Genomic DNA, 19,449 nt, shown 5'->3' with positions numbered 1-19,449 from the left:
GATTGTATATCGTATACACTATAATATTGTATATCATATACACTACGCCCCATCACTGTAAGATTGTATATCGTAACCTCCAAAGGGTTGATAACAACTGCCTTATGTTGTAAATAAGATCTGAATACTCTGCTCACAGATACAGGCAGTGTCAATGAACAGCCTGAGTCAGTGTTTTCACGTCCTTAAATGGACATGCTGCAAGCACTGGCACCAGCTGAGGCTTACTTTGTGTGACTGGCTGTTTTTACTGCTTTTTTTCCTGTTTAGGATATGATGTAACATTGCATTCGATTACATACCACCTCAAGATACAGAGGCAATTTTGCTTAAAATTACACTTTAGTTAGCCATAGTATAAAGTTTTTCTCATTTTCAACTATAGTTGGAAAGTCTCAGTTAGTTCTGTTCCTGAGTACTCTAAGGGGTCCAGCTGCTCAGCAGACAAAATAAATGACAGACATGTGGTCTTGTACATTGGCAAGTGTCTGGCCTGGGTGACGCTTCCATACTGTGGTGCTCAGAGTGGATAAAATTAAAGATTCTCTTTGAAGAATTGTGTTTCTTTTTATATTGATAATGAGTTATATTTATTCCCTTTCATATTAATAATAAGTTTCACTGTGACATTTTGGTGCATATTCATCACTGTCCTGCTCTTATTCTCAAGCCTGCCCATGACCCTATGCACACCTTTCTTAATCTCTAGATATTTATGTCTAGATTCTGCAAATGAGAAAAAGATGAAATATTTTCATCATTTTGTCTCCTCCTTCTCCTCTTAGGTATCTTCCTGATCCCTTATAGTATTTTTAGTATATTTTTTAATTTATAGAATGATTTGAAGTGAAAAACTCGAGAAGATACTAGAATGGCTTTTTACATACTCCCAATCCCATGACCCTTCTCATTAGCACCTCAGATTTACCCATTAGTGAGTTTATATTGACACATAGCTACCACATAAGGTGTATACCTTCTCCATGATTCCTTAGTGTTTCTTTAATGGTCATTCTTTTCCAGCGTTCCACCCAGAGACTCACACAGGTCACTGCTGTGACCCCTTAGTCTGTTCTAGACTGCAACAGTGTATAACTTTCCCTTATTTTGATAATACATCAGCTTGCAGGACAGTTAGTGGAGTATTTTATACAATGTCCTTCAATAAGTCCATCTAATTTTTTCCTCATTATTAAAATTTATTTATATATTTTGAGAAATAACAAATTTACTTAATCATCAATCACCATAAACCCATATATATTTATTTTATACTCTAGATTATTATATAATGCACATCCTTTTGTTGATTTTGTTCCAGCTTAAACCATGTGGTACACTTTCAGTTGAGTATTATATCCTTCAGTATAAGATTGTATATCGTATACACTATACCCCCATCACTATAATATTGTATATCATATACAGTACACCCCATCACTGTAAGATTGTATATCATATACACTATACTCCATCACTGTAAGATTGTATATCGTAAACACTATACCCCCATCATAATAAGACTGTATGTCTTATACACTATACCCCACTACTGTAAGATTATATATATCTTATACAATATACCCCCATCACTGTAAGATTGTTTGTCTTGCCTTTTAGCTAATTTGTCTCAGACCCATCTTATATATTTCAAGCTCTAGTACCAATGAATTATCCATCCTTTAACCCTGGATTCTTACCATTGGTGCTGGTACTACAAACCAGACCAGTGCCTAGGTCTAGGTCTAGGCACTAGGTGGGCCTGCTGTGCCTAGTTTTTCTGTTCTGAAGCTCTCCATGTTGTGGCAGAAGTAAAATACTGTGTGTCTACTACAGTTTTATGTAGAGACCGAGTTGATGAGAGCTGGCACCATAACCATGTTGAGTCTTTTAATCCAACTTGCACTAGTTCTCAGTTTATATTAAATTTCATTGCTTTCTTGCCTCAGTGTTAGTAATTTTCTGCATATACATTCTGTCTATGATATCTTAGACATATACTTTTAAACAACTACAACAAAAAACCCTTTTCTCGTGTAAAAGAACCTAAAGAACTAAAACTGCTTCGAGATGTGTATTCCCTCTGAGACACTGGTTTTTTTGTTTGTTTGTTTGTTTGTTTGTTTGTTTTTTTGTCCATGAGTAAAAGGAAAACACAAAGAATCAAATAGAGTTTTCAAACCAAAGTTTACCTGAGTCACTCTTCCATACATGTCTTGTGTGTTTGCTCTTGATTCCTTCTGTGATGTGTATTTTAAGAACATGGGGTCCCCAATGAAGGAGCTAGAAAAAGGACCCAAGGAGCTGAAGGGGTTTGCATCCCCATAGAAGGAACAAGAATATGAACCAACCAGTACACACCAGAGTTCCCTGGGACTAAACCACCAACCAAAGAGGGCACATGGAGCAACCCATGGTTCCAGCTGCATATGTAGCTGAGTATGGCCTTGTGGGACATCAATGAGAGGAGAGGCCCTTGGTCCTATGAAGGCTTGATGCCCCAGTATAGGGGAATGCAAGGACAGGGAAGTGGGAGTGGGAAGGTTAGTGAGTAGGGGGAGGGGGGATGGAATGGGGGGGTTCAGAGGAGAAATGGGGAAAGGGGATAAAATTTGAAATGTAAATAAAGAAAATATCTAATAAAAAAAGAACATTATAGAAAGTTTTAGAAACTCTTTCATAGGGTGTAAGTTATATCTTCTAAAATTTATTAAGTTTTATCTTGGTTCATAAATCAATGAATTCTTCATTAACTTTTTACAGAACAATATTTGAGAGATAATTGCTACTTTAAGTGAATTTTTGCACACTTAAAAGAATCATATTTCTTAAAAAGAGAGACTACAAAAAGAAATTAGAGCATTAACCTGAGAATTACTCGTTCATTTCCCAGCACACTTATCATTAGAACATTTAACGGTATCTGAAGATACGATACTCCTTTATGATGCACATTGCCATTTTAGAAACTTGGAACGAACTTGGCAGGAAATGATTTGAGGGTAGCTAGTATTGAATAATGCACATTTTTCTATGTCCTGCAAAGTTGCTGGCTCCCTCACTAGAGTAAAAACTAACTGAAACATGGAGCATATTTATTAGTATAGAATTTTTATTATCAGCACATTAGTACCAGGTCTATAGAAATGTAAAAGTCATAAAAACAAACTTAACAATGACATCTCCTGTTCCCAGCTCATTCATTCTTATCTTTTCCCCAAACAGTCATTTCTTCTAATTGTGAAATACACAAACCTACTACATATTATCTTTGCCCACATATCAGATATCATTAAGATCCAGTTAATCGTACCAGAGGGGCGAGAAATTCTTGAAAGGCTTTGTTAAATCAACCTCTTTCTATGAAACAGCTTCTCAGAAACAGTCAAAATTCTTATTGTCATATAGAATGGGATAAAGATATGCTATAGAAAGAAGCCATACATGCCAGACCCAAAGGAATCCTCTGCAATAAAAAAAATGGCTAAGGTGTTCCAAAACCTACTTTCCTGTTCGTTTCTCCGAATTATTGAGGTTCCCACAGGTTTTGCTGCCATGTGCTCAGAGTTTTTCATAGCTCAGAAACTGTACAACTTCATTGTCACCACTGGAGACAAAATTTCCACAATTGCCCCAGTTGTCTCTCTTCATTTTCAAGAGACGATAGAACAATGAAATACGCAATTGCACGGGGGCGGTGATTTCAAATCAGTTTGTCAACAATGATGCTTCATTGACATTAAAGCTGCCCACAGTTCACAGACTGGATGCTTAAACAATTCCTGGAAAGCATTTCCAGTGATGTGAGTACACTACTTCTCCTCACCCTTCTATTAAAAATTGCCTTCTGCCTTTTTCTTTAACCTCCTGGTTTTCTTTTGTGTCCACACAGACTGAATGCCACAAGTACACACCGTACTGACCCTTGAGCATCTTTTAAGACATCTAAGGATAGCCTGCTATTAAAAAGCAATGGCTACCTTCCTAGATCCATTTTGAGAGATGTGCTTCCTAACACTTCATACGTGTCCAAATCTGGGATGATTCTGACTGCTGTTCGTTCACTCCTTTTCTTTCTTTTGTTCCCTTGATAGCTCATTCTCTCTGGCTTCACTGCAGTGTTTCCTTCTGAGTTCTCACCTTTTTCTCTCTTTCCATCCTTAATTTTTACTGCAAGGCCTGTTTTTCTTTCTCACTCTGTTGGAATTCCACAGGGCCACTCTTTGTCTTTATGTATGTGCAATATGACAAACTAAATCTGACCAAAGCCTGTGAATTGTTCATCATGACACCTTTTCAACATAGGACAAGTGTTGGAACTGGGGCTGCATTGCATGTCAGGGTCAGGATGCCACCTTTACAGCTTAGCATCTGCAGGATACTTAATTGAGAAAATCTATAAGCTCTGAATGAAATTCCTGGATCTTCTGTGATGAAGCAGCTAGGAACAAGGAAAAATAGCTCTACTCACATGTAAGGCTTGGAAGATATTAGTGTTTTATAAAAGTGAACACACAGTCCACACAGGCTAGGGTAAATAGTGAGACAAATATTAAGTTGTAGCTACCCTACATATTCAGAATAGAAGAGAAAATGTTTATTTCGATTCATAAGTCTTGAAAAATGTGATATAATTGAGAAGATGATAAGAGAATTAAAATGGGAATTCTAATCATACATGTCAATAAGCCAAAATTATACTCATTTTTTAGCAAAGTATATTTATTTGTATCATGAGATCCAAGTGCAAAGCATATCAAAACAATGTGAAAATACTAATTAATACATAGATTTGACATCTCTAAAAATATCTCATATATGAGGCTGGAGATATAACTCTAGCAAAAGAGGACTGGTGCTCTTACAGAGGACCCAAGGTTATGGTCCCAGTACTCACACAGAGGTCATCAGCCATCTGAAACTGAAGTTCCAAAGATCTGATGTTCTCCTGTGGCCTTTGCAGGCACCAATTGCAAACGTGGTACACAGACATACATGCAAACAAAATGCCCAAACACAGTGAATAACTAAATAAATTTTAAATAGCATATATTTTAGAATGCACACCATTTGGAAATGTTAACATCTGTTTAGTCTGTTCTGCTGTTTGTTACCTACTGCTATAAATATGAAGAAGGTAGAAAAATGGTTGAGAAGAATGAATATCTGAAAAACATTAAAAATTAGACAAGAAGCAGTGTTGTTATCAAGGTGGCTCAGCAAGTAAAGGTGCTTCCCACCCATCCTAATGACCTGAATTCCATCCATGGAGTCTTATGCTAGAAGGAGAGAACCGACTTCCGTATTCTTTGACCTCCAAAGGAATACTACGACTCGTGCATGAGCTTATGTGTGCACACATACACGCACATGCACACACACACACACACACACATTCATGTAATAACTTTTTAAATAAGTTGTCGTATTTTATGAGTTATATAAAACAACACATATGCAATGGAGGCCAGTTTAAGCCTTATCTACTAGACCATCAATCAATAGAATCAATATACAGGGGGGTTGTTTGTTTTTTTCTTATTCTCTAAAGCAGTGTGCAAGGAGGGTTATTTTTAAAGATTACCTTAAAGGTACCTAAGATGCTCTTTGATACAATAAAGTTAATTAATTAGTACTTTTACTAATTCATATTCACTATGTTTAGGAAAAAAAAGTTTTCAAAAATAAATATGCACTGAGAATTAAGAATGTCTGTCTAAGAAAGCATCTGTAATCAGTAGAGAAAGGTATTGAGCAATTGTCTCTGAACCACTGCAACACTAATCTCTGTCCTATGACTATGCCTGCTAAGATCTGTGGGTTTTGAGCACAAATGATCCTCAGTACAGAAGAGCATGGTGCCACCCCGAGTATTCTTCATTCACAAACTGGCTCCTTTACTCTGAGAACACACACATGTGACTTGTTTCCATGGTAACACACAAATTAAAGATCCCAAAGTCAGCTGCAGGGAAAGAAAAAACATCTTTTTTTTTATTATTTTAAAGGAAAACCTTTGCCCTAGTTTTTAGCAGTTATTGTGAGTATTGCCAATGTCTTTAAGTATAATTTCGAGCCTTCTTCATCATGAGCAAGACATTGTAATCATGCCATATATTTCGCATGGGCAATAGAACAGCGCTGCTCCTCTTAAGACTCTAATATATTAGGCTTAGAAAATAAAGGAATTTTTTTTAGTAGGCTGTGCACTTGATCGCAGTCTTTTTTGTGAACTGACCTGTCTGTCCTGATACCTGTTTTTTTTAATCTCTTCTGATAAATAGCAACTGCTCAAAGTCAAAAACAACAAACTTAACTCATGATAAAGAACATTAACATAAATTGATACTTCAATACTCAGATAAATTCAAAGATTCAGCTCTCATAGCCTTTAATTTTCTGACAATGATTCTTCTCCACAGAACTGTATGCTTTGGCAGTATCCAACTTTTAAAACTGAAACAACAGAAGCTTCTGTGAGTGAGACAGGGGGACTGTCTCTCCCTGAACTCAGGCCCCTCCCTAGATGCTGGATGCTTTCATAGTTAATCTTCTCACTGGTCCTTGAAGTTTTATTCTTATTTTCCTTTTGAGGAAACTGAGGCTCCTTGGTATTAAGTTAACTTGTTCAGATAAATGAAAGAATCAAAATTCAAGTCAAAAGAAACAGCTTAAGTTAGTGCACTCAATGGAATTTGGAGAAAAGCATATTATGTCATCACTGTTATATTTTCCAAATCTCTTTGTAAGGTAGATTGCACATTGGGATATATTTTACAAAAAAATATCTTCTTTGCAATAAAGGACAATGTGGACAGTTTAACACATCAAGTTTTCTGGCTTATTACTGGTTCCATGAGAGAGAGAAGGGGAGGAAAAAGGAATGCAGTCATTTGCCACATAACAGGCCACTGTACTTTTAGAACCAATTCAGTTTCCCTGCACGTAGTTCAAGGACAAAACAGTGCCTGATATAGAGCTCCTTTTTTTTTTTTTTTTTTTTTTTTTTTGATTTATACTCTATTTCCTGTACAACAGATTACAGAACGGCTTTTGTTTCAGATAAAACGAATACGCACAAGGTACTGTGGTGCTGACCTCCACCTGATGCTAACACATGCTCCAAATTTATACAGATTTTAAATTTATAACCAAGTCTGAGCAGATGATGGTGCCATCTGAGGTGTGGGACCGAATCCTGTGTTGACATCACCCTAAACAACTGTGAAAGCAGTGCCTCTGCAGATGTCTTTGCGCTGCTCTCTGTACTCTTCGTTCATTTAAATGTCGATGAGCTGAGACAGTACCAAAAAGCATGCTCTTAGTTGGCCTTAACTCCTTGTCCTTTTCAGGCACTTCCTTGAATTCAATTATAGTTCAGTTTAATTCAGAGTAGATCAGGATTCCCATCACCATAGAACAATTTAATTGTGTTTTCTTTCTGACTGACCATTCACTTGATGGAAGTCTTTACTAATATTAATGACTACAAGTGACTAATATTAGAAAAAGAAATTAAAACAGTACCTTCTTTTGTGTGATTTAGAACAGTTCTTTGAATTAATGCACACAAAATTTGAATTCCCACTGCATGCAAGCTTCTTCATCTGTGCATATCCCATCATTGATTCCTCTGTGAATAATAATACAGACTTTAAAACCTATTAGACTTAAATTCAACTACCGCTTCTGCCAATTTCTGCTTATGTAAATTTGATGGAAGTCTAGTTTTGTTTGTACCTTGTATGCAAAGGTAATAGCATTAGATTAAGAATTTGTGTGAGGAGTAAATGTGAAGAAAAAAAAAACCCTTATCAAATGCTAAAACCAGCGCCTATTTCTGACAGCACAATACCCCACAATGCCCTTCCCTTCTGTGGCTCTTCCCTAAATGCTCTCTGATTTTTTTTTTATTCCACTCTATGGTCACACTGATCACCTTACTGTTCCCTAACTAGCACATTTCCCACCGTCGCTTCTTGGCACATGTCATTAACACTGCCCATTCCTCCTTCCATTTCACAGAGCTCCTTGGATATGAATATTTCTTCCCTGCCCACGTCTCTTCTGGCCTCTCATCCTTTGAGCTCACTCTAAACATATTGCCAATTCTGTAAATACATCAACTATAACTTTGACATTTACATTTGCATTATAACAACATTTTTATTACAAGCCCTCATGCTTTAGGGTCCTGGGAAGCAGAGGGCAGATAATGGAGCTTCTAAAAGAATATGGCCATTGTGTCCACTGTCTGTTTTGTTATTTGTGGCATCACTCAGCACCAAACCCAGGGCCTGGTAAATTCCAGGCCAGTGCCCTACCACTGACCTCCCTACAAGCCTTTCTAGCTCTTTTGAGCGTACAGTTCTAGCCGTAGGCAGGACAAGACCGCCCTCATACTCTCAAAGCTGCATTGAGTAAGAACTGGACTCAATGACTGCTTGATAAACACAGTTTAAACAATACGGACTGTATACAGAGGCATCAGGCAACTGGAGATAGAGGGGAAGAGGGAAATAAGTGAACCTGGGAAGGAAGCATAGAAGAACACAGCACTCATTTATCATCCACTTTATTCCATGTCTAGAAACCTGATGAGTTGGTAACAATAGATGTACAGTGTGTCCTGAAGAAAATTCATTTCGCCCTTTTTAGCTTTTCATACTCATGTTCTAGGAGAAACACCATGAGAAATGTAGTTTCGCATTAAAATCATGAGTCGAACAGTCTTTAAAAGTATAGGTGATGGAAAACAGCATGCGAGAAGCTAGACAGATTGTCGAAAATAAGAGCATCAACCTGCCTGCTTCAAACCGAGAGGCCCAGTGCTGAAATCAGAATGCGTGCTGTGGGGAAACTGTATCAGGAAATCTGTCCCCGTGTCAACAGTCCCTGAAGTCTGCTGACCTGGGCAGATACTCCAATTGATTAACTTCATCTGTGTCACCCGCAGAAAGAAAGGCAGTGGTAACTGATGACTTCACCAGTATCCATCTTTTCTATTTAAGGAAGTTAGAAATACTCCCTAAGATGGATGCTGAAGTAGGTACCATCTATCTTTGGGGCCTAATATATGGTTGGTGGTTTCTTAAAAACCTGAAGCCAAGGGCCTTGAGAGGCAGAGCAAGGAAGTTTTCCCAAAGATAAGCTTAAAATTTTTGCTGATTTTTGATAATATTGGAATCTTGACATTTCCTTAAATGCAAGAGATAGCAGAAACTAAAGAAGAGAAATAAGTTATCCTTCCTCCTTCCAGACTATATATACCATGTAGCTATGCTAACATAAAAGTTTAGCATTTCTTGCTTCTATCCAATAGCGCACACACACACACACACACACGCTAAGCTTTATTCTACTTCATGAAATGTAAGTTCAAAAATTTCTATATCTCTTCTTGAAAATTTCATCTACAGAAATCAATCCAGTTTTTAACACCATTAATGCTTCCAGTGTAGTATTCCAATTCTTTTTTTCTATATTCTCCAACACATGACCTGCACTTCCAGTAAGTCTGACTGGTTATTATGTTCTTGTGTATAGAGGACTGTATCCTTAATATTATTAGCTGCAATCATATTCTCTGCCTATTGATTAACTTTTATGTCCTATAATTGTTTTGTTTAAGCAACTTTAATTATATAATATTGCTTGAATCTGTTCTTGTACAGAATGTTAAAGAATTTAGATTCTGAGCATCAAGGTAGCTAAGCAGAAAATGGTTCTTGCTCTGTAAACCGAAGTTTGATCCCTAGAACCTGCTTAGATGTGGAATGAGAGAACTAACTCCCAAATGTCCCCTGACCTCCATTATGCCATGATGTGTGTACCTCCCCCATACACACATCATGAGTGCACACACACACACACACACGCTAAGCTTTATTCTACCTTCTCTTTTCAGAGAGACATTTGCCGCTACCATACTTGTTCATATGCATAGACAAAGTATGTGTCTCTTTGTGTGTATACATATTTATAAACCAATTTTTGTGTTTATGTTTATTTTACATAAAGATCATACTCCAATGTTGTTGTTAACACTTATATTCATCCATTTTCTTATAAATCTTTCTGTACCAGGAATAGACACTTGCTACAATATTCCAAGTACAGAAATTCAATCAACCACCAGTAATCAATGAATATTTGTTTTACTTTCATTTTGCTGGCTGGAAAAAAAAATGTCAAATTGAACACAATCCTTCAGTATTTTTTCTGGGGTATTATCATAGTTTGAATGTGGGAACTCACTGCTCAGTCTGACCACATGGACTAGGAACAGTGTTCTCCTGGACTGCCATAACATGCATCAGGGTTCAGCCAACAAGAATAACAGCATAAGTCAGCTGCTGGTTGTGTTCTCTTCCTAACTTCCATGAAGATGCCACGTGAGTATACTCAAGTAGCATTTCTTCAATCTGCACACACGAATTCTCTCTTGTCTGCATAAGGACACCGGCCCCATCATGCACTTCCTGCACTCAGGACCTAACTCAAAGCTAATTACCACAGATACCGTGTCCAAACAGCATCCTACTGAGGATTGAACATATGAGTCTTGCAGGTACCTAGTGTAGCAGGCAGAAACCTAAGATGGAAGTTTCAGGTTAGGGGGCTCTGCCAGATGGCCCCTGTAATGTCCCCTCTCACCTTAGTGTTCAAAGCAACCACTGTCCTGTACCAATAGCACCACACCGTGCTTCTCAATCTTTTCTTTTCTCCTGGATTTTTTTAAATTAAAGAAAAGAAAAAAGTCTCTCATCCTTAGATTACATCTTCCATTTACCACTAGGTCTGAGCAATGAACAATGCTTAATGACCATTTCTGGAATTGTTTTTACTCATTTTCCTATCAGGAGGGAGTTCATACATAATGAATACTAATTCACTGTATCTCTTTTAAGGTTGGAGTTCTAATGTTTTGTTAATTATTAGATTCCTAACAGAACATATAGCACATACTGTGTGCTCAGTAAACATTTACTGAATTTACAAGAAAGAATACGAAGAATGAATCAGAAATGCTGTGAACACTTTTCAGATTACTACATTGTGCCTAAACAAAAGGTGATAACCTCAATGTGTTCACACTTATCAGTATTTCCACTAAATATTCTACATTCTGTGTCTCACCTTATAACCATTGTCACCATAGATAATAAACAAATTTTCATTATTTCACTGTGACTGCGAGATTCTTTTTTCATTCCATTCATTTTATACTATTTGACTTACCATGCTTATAATCCAAACAAAATATAATTTAATTAACATGAACATTAAGACATTAAGGAGTGAATTCATATATAACATCACAAATGAATTTTATAGAATAGCACATGTCAAGCACACGCAACAGTTTGTTGAGTTGTGCCTGAGTATATGTGTGTGCGCACATGTGAGTGTGTGTGTGTGTGTGTGTGTGTATATATATATGTGTGTGTGTGTACAGAGACCAGAAGTGTCAGATTACCCTACGATAGTTGGTGTTACAAACAGTTGTGAGGCATCTGCATAGGTGCTAGAAATCAAACTCCAAAGACATGCTCAAACATAGAATAGTCACATTACATTTCAGTAAATGTCCTCAGAGACTCCTCAAGAAAAGAACTTAGAAGTCAACATATGATCTCCACTTATATTTGATTTATTATGTGAGATTAATTCACACACTATGGGGGCTATATATAAACTAAATAAGATGCAGAATGTCAACACTACTATCTATTTGTATGTATGTTTAGCAAAATTCATAGAAGCAAAACCCTGGCCTATGATGCCAAGCAAAGGCTTTGGAAACTTAGTAATGGTGTTTAGAAGCTGAAAAAGATATACACACCAAAGTAACCTTGCTAGCTAAAAGACTCTGTGAATGTCCCTTATTGCAGCAATGTCCTCTGGAAATGATAGACAGTCATATCTGTCTTTTTTTTAAACCACATTTCTACTTCTGAGTAGTGGTATTGTCAACATATGATATGAAAACCATCAATACATGCCAACAGTGTTTGCAGTGCAGGTGGCAAGAAACTCTATGGCTAAGGCAGGGGAAAAAATGAAAAAGAAAACAATCAAGTCAGAAAGTATATCTTGTGCTGAGATGAGCAGGAGAGCCTAGTAAACCAGAGGAGGAAACTGATAATTTATACATCAGAACAAATACATCTACGCTCAGTGAACTAAGAGCAAAACCATCTCATTTATCACCATCCTTTGCATACAAAATAGCTTATGCACATTATATTACCCACGTATCCTTTGAAAATGCCAACCAAAGAACTTGCTCCTAGTGAATAATTATTTACATGTTCTTTTCCTCTACAAGTAAAAATTATTAGTCTAGTACAGTCAGCCTGATGATGAAGTGAAATTGTGGAAAAAGTAGCAGGCAAGAAGTCATTTCGCAGAGAATAAACTAGAATACTCAGATATAAAGGGAATTTTCCAAGAAGACATTCGGCCCAAACCGTCTTAGATCTACTCATTTAATAAAGTTCATTAGGTGTTTGTTAGAGGTCTGCTCGGCACAGCTTTGGCAAGTCCATATTATAGGTTCAGAAACTACAAATGTCTTTGAATGATTTAGTGCTCGTATTGACCCATACCTTATTCGGGTGCCCAGACATACACATAAAGTCAAACAAGGTAAAGACAGTGGGCATTTAAAAGGATTGTGCAAATCAAGTCTGTCTCCAGCTCAGTTTTATTAATGGACAGGATATAAGTTGAAATAACTTTTAATTTCTATGAAAATGTATGACACACCAAATCTCCCTTTGGTAAGTGAAGAAACTACATTTATCAAATACTCATTTAGCAAGCACTGTGTGCTGGGAGCTAGGGATGCAACTAGTAAGTACTTCCCACCTGGAAAGAGCTCTCAAGCTAAGGATGTCTACTGGGAGAGATTTGTAGAGCTCAACACTTGGCAGACTAGCAAAGAGGACCATTAAGTTTTGTTTGAACTGGAGAGGTACCTGAAGGAACAGCCTTTGGACAGAAAGAGCTTTGTATACAAAACATGAGACATCTATAGCAGTTGAGTAATGGTCCTAAAATGATGGTTTTATGTGTAAGCAGGACAGATTAAGGAATTATCCCAGGATCTTATGTGTAGTATGTGAAAAATCAGGCTTGGGAGTCCTGCTCGTTTTGTTTTCTGTGTAAATCAAAAGAAACCTGTCCCAAACATGCATTTGGTCCCACATGCAAACACTTCCCTGGAGCCTTGATCTTCCCCTGCATGGACTATACTGCACAGCACATCTGCTTCCTCATCAAAGCCTCTGGTTTTCCTCACTGCCTATTGTTCAGCTCTTCCCCTAACTCACCTCGGTGCTAGTATTTTCTTCAATGTCTACAGATACATTTCTATACAGAAGAAATATACATGTTTAACAACAGCACTTCTGAGGCCATTTATTCTTCCTTCCCCTCTCCTCCCTTCTCCTTCCTTCTCTTCTCTCTTCCTCTCTCCTCTCCCTACCCCTCTCCCCTCTCCTCTCTTTCCCACTCTTCTTCCTATTCACAACACACTAACTCTTTAAAATATGGATCTAAATTCTCCCTTCCTTCCTGCACAACACACTTAACAGCCTCTCTTCACCTGTATTCTTATTTTCTGTATTATAAAGATAAATATTAAGGATATAGTTGTCATTGTCTCTCTTTTGTTAGCCATATACATTATATAAAATGATGGCTTTCATTAAGACATCTTATACACGTGTTTATAATGTACTTTATCTAGTGATTCTCCCAATTATCTCTTCTTTACACACTGAGATTCAAAAACACAAACATTACAGGTTTTCTCTCAAATACATAATTGAGATTTCAATGGTAAGGGAAGGAGAACAAGAACAGATAATTGACCGGCTTCTAGAGGCATTTCAGGTGTGTATCATATGTGTGTCAGTAGATGGCAAAGAGCAGAGAGGCTATGTCTAAGCTCACTGGCCCGAGAACATCTGAATGAGTAGTAGCCTAACACTTCCTGACAAAGAAAAAGAAAAGGAAAAAGAAAGAGAAAGAGAAAGAGAAAGAGAAAGAGAAAGAGAAAGAGAAAGAGAAAGAGAGAGAGACAGAGACAGAGAGACAGAGAAAGAGAAAGAGAAAGAGAAAGAGAAAGAGAAAGAGAAAGAGAAAAGAAAAGGAAAAGGAAAAGGAAAAGGAAAAGGAAAAGGAAAAGGAAAAGGAAAAGGAAAAGGAAAAGGAAAAGGAAAAGGAAAAGGAAATAAAAAAGGAGCCTGAGACAACCACTAGTCGGGCACCAGGGGGCCCAGACAGAGAGCTAACATGAGAAGTGTCTGGCTGCCCCAAACAGGCTCCCAGGGTAGAGAGTGAATAAGAGACAAGAAGAACCTCAGCTGGGACCAAGGGCCCTAGATGGAGGTGAGCTTGAGACAGACAAACAGACAAACCTCTCATGGGGCCACTAGGGCCTGAGCCAGCCTGAGATGATCACCCAACACCATGGGGCCCTAATAGGGAGCTAGACTGAGATGACCACCAGTCCTGCTCCCTGCATGCCTGGGGGAAATGGGGGCCAATCTGAAAGGATTCCTGCCTGGTGCCATATACATTAGCAGGACATAGAATTCCTGAGACCACTCCTGAGGTCCCCAGACACTCAGAGACTCTGGGTGTCATTAAGAGAGGCAAGTAAATGGTGGAGAAAAGGAAGACAAGAAGAGAAAAACAGAAAGATGTAGGTACAATGAAGAGATGCAGAACTAGAGACTCAAGGGTAGTCTGATGTAAGTAGACAGTGACACCACCTGAGACCATGGTGGGGTCCTGGCCTATGCTGCCACCTGGGGCCTCCTCTGCATCCTTGGCCCTGAAGCAGCAGAAGTCTTATACCATGCAAGTCCAAGAGGACATCATCACTGGTCTGGGTTGCCACAATGGGACATATTGACGTCTGAGGACTGAGCAGGAATGGCCCCATCTCTTACCTGGGCATCATGGGAGATCTGGCCCTGGGGACATGAGATTAGAAGAGCTGACCCCACCCCTAGCCAGCTACAGCACTCAAACACTGCAAAGTTTCAGGTGAGCCGGGCCCCCAGTGTATGAGTGTGCGAATGCTGGCCCAGCCACTCATCTCCCATAGATGAGGGAGAGATGCCCTCCCTCCTCCCCACGCCTCACCACCTACAGCAGGTGGGAGACCTTGCCTTGGGATCATGAGAGCAGAAGAGCTGGCCTTGCCCCTCACCATCTGCAGCATTCAGGAGAGGGGCCTGCATCTAGCCTCCGCAGCAGAGTAGAGCTGAACCTGGTGGCAGGAACATGGCAAGTTGGTCCCAAGGGTGTGAGCATTGGAAAGATGGCTCTGCCACTTGTCTATTGAGTAGTGATGTGGACAAGAGAGACATGCCCCATTCTTCCCCCTTGCCACCTAAGGCAGGCAGGAGAATTGGCCCCAATGTCATCAGAGCAGGAGAACTTTCCCTGCCCCTCACTTACTGCAACACTCAGGAAAGTGAGTCCTGCACCTTGCCTGGGCAATATAGTAGAGCTCGCTCTGTATGTAGGGTTTCAGGTGAGCCAGTCGCAAGGGTGCAAGCACAGAAGAGGCAGTCCTGCCTCTTGTCTGCTGGGTGGTGGTGCAGATAAGGGAGAGAGGCCCCCTTCCCCTCCCTCATTCCTCACTACCTATGGCAGGAGGGAGGGCTGGCCCCGAATCATGGCAGTAGAAGAACTCTCCCTGTACCTTATCAGCTGCAATACTAGGAAGAGTGGCCCTGCACCTCACCTGGGCAGCAGGGTAAAGATGACCCTGGTTGCAGAGATTGCTGGGTGAGCCAGACACTAAGGGCATGAGAGCAGTAAGGCCAGTAAGCTGTCAGGTCCAGATCCAAGGCTTTAAATTGGCCCATCCCACCATCTACCCCATCGATGAACTGCTAGAGTACAGGAAGAGACCAATCTAAGGATTCCAAGGCCTCGGGATCTTCATGACATGGGGCACAATGCTTAAGAGGAGCTTCAGAGAGGGCCCAGTGTTAGCAGAGCATCAGAAGCCAGAGGCCTCATACCAGACCAAGGAGTCATTGCCGTGAACATATGCAAGAAAGGAGTGTGGACGAGGGGCTGATGAGATGGCCCAGCAGGTAAGAGCAATGACTGCTGTTTGGAAGGTCCTGAGTTCAAATCCCAGAAACCACATGGTGGCTCACAACCATCCATAGTGAGATCTGACGCCTCTTCTTCTGGCAGAGCTGGAGTGAGCAGAGGACCTGAATTCAATTCCCAGCAACCACATGATGATTCACAACCATCTGTACAGCTACAGTATAACCATATACATATGAATGAATGAATGAATGAATGAATGAATGAATGAATGAATGACATGCTAATCGGTGAAGCCTGCTCAAATAAATAAATAAATAAATAAATAAATGGAGTGTGGATGAAAGGGTACACTGTGGGACACTCTGTGACACGCTACAGCTTCCATAAGATTTTTTCCCCTCGTTGTGGGGGAGATGGCAAGGATAGAGGACAACTATGAGGGGCGGTGAGTGGAATTGGGGTGCATGATGTGAAATTAACAAAGAACCAATAAAAAGTTTTTAAAAATTAAATTAAAAATAAAAAACAGATGCTTGCACATATATATATGACCTAATTTAATCCTCCTAGCAACCCTTTGTGGAAAGGACTCTCACTCCTCCCATTTCACAGATGGGGAAACAAAGGCAGGAAGAGGATCGATACCATCCGGAGAGCACAGAGGTAGAGGGTGGAAAGCAGTGAGCTTTTAAAGTTCCTCACAAAGAGTCTGGAATACAGTAATCCTGGATAAATCAGTCAACCTTAGCATGTCATGATCTTCCGCCTTCTGCTACCCTCATTTGTTCACTTACTAGAATTCTATTTCTACCTCTTTCCCTGTCTCTTCAGCTGGAGATGGCTCTCCTTAGCAGCCCGCCCAGTTTTTCCTTTTGGCATCCTCCCTTCTTCTAATAACATCTTACTGGTATTTTTATGTCACTTACCAGACTAATTTTCTCTCACACACAGACACGTTTTCTGAGAGATCTGACATGGGCATCGTATTTGTTGGGGCACCTTTGACTACTATGTAGCACTCTGGTACAACGCCTTACCTGATGTGTGGGATAAATTTTTACTGAACTAACTTGTAAGATTATCAAACTAATTTGTAAGATTATAGTCCAGGATTCAGTTATGAGGAACCATTTTCACTTTAAAACACACATACACACACAATACCTGTTCCCGAGTTCTTATGATAGTCACACTTTCTGAGATGAGGCAAACTGGAAGAATCAGCCAAGACATTTTCTTTTTATGAGATTTTGGTATCAGACCTCTTCCCTACTCAAAAGAGTACTCCATCAGAATCGATGTCCATAAGAATGCATTAATTGAAAAGCAGACCTCTAGCAGAATTGGCTGAATCACGCTGGGGTTCAATCACGCACAGATAAGTGTGTGCTTATTGCAAGGCATCTTACTTTCCTAGTACAGATGAGCCTTTCCAAGGTACACAGTGAACTCTGAACAGAGCAGGAAAGGTTCAGTACAGAAAAGGTTCAGAACAGAAGAGGTTCTCTATCTAAGAAGCACCAGTGCCATCTGCAGGCAAGTCCTAGGTAGTAGTTCTGTTTTCACCCATGGATTGCTCTGCAGTTCCATCAAAAGGCCTTTCACATCCTTACTCCATGTTAAAATACTGCAGATATCATCTTCTATGGAAGGGTTCCATCCACACTCTTTGACAGTGATGCAGGTATTGTGAACATAAAACAAACTAGAGCCTGGAGAGGAGTGGCTCAGAGGCTAAAATCCCGTAGAGGCTGAGGACTGTAGTTATCCCCAAACTACAGGCTTTGTGTGGTAATCCTTTGCTCAAGCTGGCCACATCCCAAGGGAGCTTGCCTCTAAATGAGGTGGAGAGCAATAGAAGATACCCAAAAGAGTATCAGTTGCTGTGAACACACAAGCTGTTAACCCTCCAGCATTTGGGAGGCAGAGGCAGGTGAGTCTCTAATTTTCCAGCCGGATCAGCCTCAAGAGTTCCAGGCCAACTAAGGCTACATAAGGAGACCTGTCTAGAAGAAATCGGTAGTACAGGGTACTTACTCTGCTCATCTCCATGACTTCATTTGCTTAAATTGTGCTTCCTAGCTGTTAAAATTAAATAGTCACTAATTGCTAACTGCAACTACAAAGGCACTAATAAAACCCCACGTATGATAACAGGAAATTATGTATTGCCATACAGAAGTAACCCAATAATACCACATTGCATTTATTTTTCAATTCTTTTAACACAAATTTATGTTTACCATGTTTTGTTTGACAAGTGGATGAATGCAATTCTGTGCCTTGGCCTGGAAATCCTATCTGAGATCTGCAAAGAAAAATTATAAAGTTTTATCTTTTTGAAGCTCTCCAAATTCTCTTATCAATCCTTGCTTTTCTTAGTCTACCTATAGAATGTTTCTTTATGGACTTTCCAAAGAGTTTCAATGTAGTCACATCTGTTGTGGATGGCTCTGTGCTGCTTGCTCTCCCANTAGAGGCTGTCTGGAATAAGGAATGAGTCACATACTCAGGTGGCTTCTTGTGAACCAATCCCCTAATGAATAAAGGAGCCAATCAGTGGGTGAATTCCGTGTTGGACAAAGGAAGAGAGGAAGCAGGAGAGACTTAGGTCCTCTTTGGAATGGGACAGCAGAGAGGTAAGATGTAGCTGCTAGAGTTTCCCAGTATCATGGCGAATCCTCAAGGATTCATCCCCAAGAGGAATTGGATTTTAATAAGTCTCACAAGATTAGATTTTAGTTGTTGTGCCCAGAGATTGAGTTACCATTGTTTCTGAACTAAATTTGTGTTGTGTTTTCCTTCACAAAGTGGAGAGAAAGGTACAGCAGCAAAGCATGGGTTTGCCAGAGGTGCACCACAAAGGTCATGGGGGATTTGAAGCATGGGGTTGGTGTGGTAACAACCCACCAGTNGGAACCTAGTGAGCTGGGTGAAGAGATTGTGGAGTTCTGAGTCAGAGTCTCCATGGGATAAAACAGGTCNGCCATTGCCAGCCAGTGCAAAGCCAGACAGGCTGCTGGGGCAGAGGCACAAGAGCGGGGAATGTGTCACTTCCATTTCTTTTTAATATTTCCCACTGCACACATCTGATCTGAATTGGCTTATTTTGTTACTAAAGGAGATTTATGTATATTTTGTTGTGCATGTGGAATTGAGTCAATTATCACCAGAAAATTTTTCACCAAACAACACCGTGCTTAAATATGCCAAAAATAAACCAATCAGGGTCTCTAAGTTTAAACCAATACCAGCTTAAACTGCCTTCCTGCCTTCCACAGATATCCTTTCTGTAGTCTTGTGAAAATTACAGAGATATGAACCACACACACGCACACACACACACACCACCCATAC

At 39.6% G+C, this 19,449-nt stretch overlaps 1 pseudogene; it reads left to right on the top strand.

The window, feature by feature from the left end:
- Positions 1–13,880: 13,880 nt before the first annotated feature.
- LOC115032878 lies at positions 13,881–14,000 on the top strand (annotated as a pseudogene).
- Positions 14,001–19,449: the final 5,449 nt, after the last annotated feature.

This window comes from Mus caroli, chromosome 12 (genome assembly GCF_900094665.2).
Source record: "Mus caroli chromosome 12, CAROLI_EIJ_v1.1, whole genome shotgun sequence".
NCBI classification, from domain to species: Eukaryota; Metazoa; Chordata; class Mammalia; order Rodentia; family Muridae; genus Mus; species Mus caroli.
Note: the sequence above shows the minus strand (reverse complement) of the source record. Positions and strands in the feature narration are given on the sequence as shown.